This window comes from Dreissena polymorpha, chromosome 5 (genome assembly GCF_020536995.1).
Source record: "Dreissena polymorpha isolate Duluth1 chromosome 5, UMN_Dpol_1.0, whole genome shotgun sequence".
Taxonomy (NCBI): Eukaryota; Metazoa; Mollusca; class Bivalvia; order Myida; family Dreissenidae; genus Dreissena; species Dreissena polymorpha.
In genome coordinates this window covers 16,772,674-16,777,130 of record NC_068359.1, presented here as the reverse complement: position 1 = coordinate 16,777,130, position 4,457 = coordinate 16,772,674, and the positions used below count along the sequence as shown (strand labels likewise).

Here is a 4,457-nt window from a genome sequence, read left to right as displayed (position 1 = left end):
AGGCAAGTGCAAGCGGAATAATTATCAAATTAAAGTTATTTAAAACGATTACCTGTTTATGTTTTGTATTTTTCGTGTATTGTATTTCATTGTATAAACTATGGCTGTGTGTGTTATCGTTTATTATATGCTACACATGCTTGATAAATAAAAATATCTTTGTGTGTGTTTAATGTTTCAGTACGTATACGAAAAATAAATTGTAAAATCCTGACGATTTATTTACATGCTAACGCAGTGTAATAGTTAACAGAGATGCACTTAAATTTTTGCCCGTTATCAGAAAGTCCACGGAAAGCACGTTTTTTACATGCTGCGTATGATGCAATAAAACATTTCTTTGTTACTTACCGTATTGCATTCAATCTAAATTTAAATTCGCTCGTCCAATGAAAGCTGTGTCCCATAATGCACTGTACTAATTTTTCTGAAAAATGGCGTATGCATATTAATTTGTTTACGAAGTTCGTAAACATATTTCGTGTCATAAATGTTAAACATTATTTTTTCGTAAGTGATGTAATTATATTGGATTATCGGATAAATGTGCTCATTAGAAAAGCGGTATGTATACTGTTATCGTTCGATTCAGTTTATATATGCATGTATTTGCGGATGACAACACAGCATGACAATACACAGGACCTATATTATAGGCTATACTATACCTGTTTTTATAGCCCCTTAAATAAATAAGCTCAAAACTTATAACGCTGTCCGTTTATAACGCTGTTGCGTGGCTTGGACCCCGTCATCCGCGTTATATTGGAGTTACAGTGTATATGACTTTCTTTTTTTGTTAAATGCACACAAATTTGGGAAAAAGACAAATAAATCGTTGATTGTAATTCTATAATACGAGCGCGTTGAATATGATTACGTTGAATGGTTAATAAATATCAACACAGAACGGATACTTGCACCAGTTCTGAATGGAAAGAATTTCTGAATTGACAAGCAAACATTTTTTGTATTTTCAGGTGTACATGTTCATGTTGCACACCGTATCGCATGCAAATTGAGTGCAAATGCTGCACTGAGTACTCATAGCTAATGGAAAAGATGGAAGACGCAGGGGTAAAGTGCATAACTGAGCACTCTGGCTTCCCTGCCAACTGTCAGTTTTTTTAAACAAAGTCCACGGCAGAAATCAAATAACACCATGTTTTTTTTCCGTAATTTTAATAACACAATTGTCATTTGTATTTCATATTGTTAACATGTTTAAATACAAATATGAATACAAATAACACGAAAAAGATAACAAATTTAATTAACTATAAAAATATTTATGTATACAACAGGTTGATTAAGTTGTTGAAGTGTTAACTAAAATAACAATCTGCTACACCATGATTATTGGATGCTTTAAAGATCTCCACTTTTTCTAACATATTTTTGTTATCGTAAAGTTTTACCAACATTTGAAATAAATATATAAACAAGCTGTTTAAATTGTTCAAAAGTACATTCCCATAACAACCTGCTAAAACATGGTTTGTAACTTTGTGGTTGCATACAAAAACTTTTTTTACAAATTTCCAGAAAGCAAGTTTGTTAAATTGTTAGGAATCAACATTTGAAATAAATATATATGCAAGCTGATTAAGTTTGTTAAACTTATAAGTATAGTACCAATCTGCTACAACATGGCTTGTGTTATTACATAAGTTGAAAAGTACCAATGTTTTACTAATATTCTTAATTATTGCATCCTTATACATTTTACTTCAGAGTCTACAGATACATTGCAGATAGAAGACTGGCTCGTTGGATTTGGCAGTGCCTGGGCAAGAAGGACCGACGACCACTTCCATCATGCGCTGTGGCAGCCATTCGTCAGAGGTTTCTGTCTGGCGCTTACTCTGGGTTTCGCTTTGCTAATTAAACCGCGACCGATGAGCTTGAACAGCCTCTGTCTTCATGATCCTCTTGGCAGATGACGACAGCGGTGGTGGTGATAACAGGACATTAGCAGAGGCAGCACTTGCATTGGCATCGCTCTTTAACTCCTCTTTTAGCCTAAGTAGCTCTATTAATAGTTCACCAACATAGTCTGAAAGTTATATTTTAATACATTATAATAATTTAACAATTTTCCTACCCTTTGTTTTGAAAAAAAAAACAGTGTATGGTTTTTGACTTGTTGTTTTTCAACTATGTATTATAGTCATCTAGGAATTAAAAAATAAATATTTCATAAAAGACTGCATGTGTTGTTTTTACAAAGCACTTGTATCCAGATTATTCTAAAAACTCTACAAAGAATATTATACTTCACAAATGCACAGGGTTCAAAATATGTTTTAAAGAAATATAAATATGTGGAATATTGTATTACTTTCATAATTATCACCAGATTTTAGAATACTAAATTTCTTAATTTTATTTCAACATTTCAGTCAAGTTGAATTCTGCAAAGCTGTGTATTGTATTGTTTATGTGCAAAAGCATAATTCTACATGATAAATCAGTACTGGTTTATGCTGTTATTATTTCTACCATTTCATTATGAATACATTACCATAAGTGCAATCCTCTTTGACTGGTTTCACCACATGGTGTCCAGCCTTGTACTTCGGATAGGAGAGTCGGTATCTTTTTTCACCCTGTCTGGTCTCTGCCTGCTTGCGGTCTACATTGGCCACTGAGTGCAAAGCAGCAAGGTGCAGTCTGCAATTTAAAAGAAACATTATTTAAAGAAAATATAAAATAAACAAAGACTAAAAACAAAACTACAGCATCAAGGATTATTTAACTACTGGGGTCAGATATAAAACACAAGCATAAAATTTGGGTCAATATAAATACATTTTTACATAGATTTTGACTTTAAATAAACAAATTCTACAAGCAAATGAGACACATATAATTTAGATAATGGTCATGACCACTGAGTAAGATGTACACTTGTTATGTTCCAATGAGGCACAAACCAGGTATTTGTTGCAATAAAAGCTTAACAAGATCACAACTTAAAGTACATTTATACATTATTGTATCTTAAACCTTCTATAGTTTGTCAGAACAGTCACTTAGAATTTCACCAAACATGGAAAACTAAGTAGCACAATGTTACAGAATGTCTAAGTTGACAGCTGTTTGTGGGCTTTAGAACCTGAAATTTACAAAAAATATATTATTTTTTTCTTTACTGCACATAACACATTAATGATCCCTTTCGGATATTTCAGAATTGTTTATGAAGTAGGGTATATCAGGGGTTCCACTGGCCCAAAAAAAGTTGTCGCCACTTTTTCGCGGCGTTAATACTGTCGGTTATTCCACCTTATTAATAAGAACAATCATTTTAAGAAACCTTACTGCATTAATTTCATTGACTATATTATCACTTTAAAAAGTATGTTATTTCATAAAAAAATAAATAAGTACCTTCATACGTCATACCTTCATAAGTCTTAATAAGCTTTATTTGTATATAAATAACATTTTTTTCAACTTGATAAACAACACAGATAACCAAAATAATATAATAATGTTAACATCAATGTATTAAACAGTATGCTGCATAAATGTTTCGAAATTAATTATTTAAACATAAAATCACACCAATGTTCATCATTTGAAAGGGAATCAGAAAATAAAGCATCTCACTTCAAAGTGTTTAACAGTTATATTTGGTCATTTGGACATGATATACATCAGCTTCTGTTGTTAACAAGTTTTCTGTTAGTGGTGGATGATTTCCAGGTTCAATTAAATGACTGTTGTTCATGCCTTTTTCCTGACAGAAAGGCCCAGATAATTGCCACCATCCATTCTAGTTGCCTGAAATAACATAAAACATATTTTTACAAACTATCAACATCAAACCAACACATAAATGTCCCAATCTTTAAATGTCGGATTTTAACATATCCGAAATATAGTACATCGAGTGAATGTTTTATATTTAATTAAGAAATTGTTGTATCTTAATCAGTTTATATCCTTCCCAGAACATTACAATAATAAATCTATTAAACAGAAATGCTCACAAATACCTGTTGAAACAAGTTTTTATTTGTTGATGTGGAGAAATTAAATGCTTTTGCCAGCCCCATGGTTTTGATTTTAACAAAGAAATAGCGGCCCTAATAATCATTATAATTATTGATCGTCGTGACAGTTTGTCCCCGTGTTACTTAACTTATTGCTCAATATCATAAAGGAGCCGTTAATCCGATAATAACCCCCATAAAACTTGACAATAGCAGTAAAAACACCGTTTGTAACACTTACACGCTTCGGTGATTTCTAATGCACTCTGCACTGTAGGTCGCTTACATCGTCGTAAATCAATATTTACAACTGACAGACGCTGGCCGCTAATGCTCGGTCGCGTGATTTCGACTCGCAGTACATTTTCGGATAGGATTTTACCGATTTTTTGAAATTCGCCACTTTTAAAAAATTGGAGCCACATTTAAAAATTCAGCGCCATTTGGCGCCAATGG

At 32.4% G+C, this 4,457-nt stretch overlaps 1 long non-coding RNA gene across 1 annotated transcript; it reads right to left on the bottom strand.

The window, feature by feature from the left end:
• Positions 1-3,413: 3,413 nt before the first annotated feature.
• LOC127831028 (uncharacterized) lies at positions 3,414-4,457 on the bottom strand. The gene is made up of 2 exons (XR_008026369.1): positions 4,005-4,457; positions 3,414-3,789 (listed from the first exon to the last, which is right to left on the bottom strand). It is a non-coding gene; the product is annotated as an uncharacterized LOC127831028 (long non-coding RNA).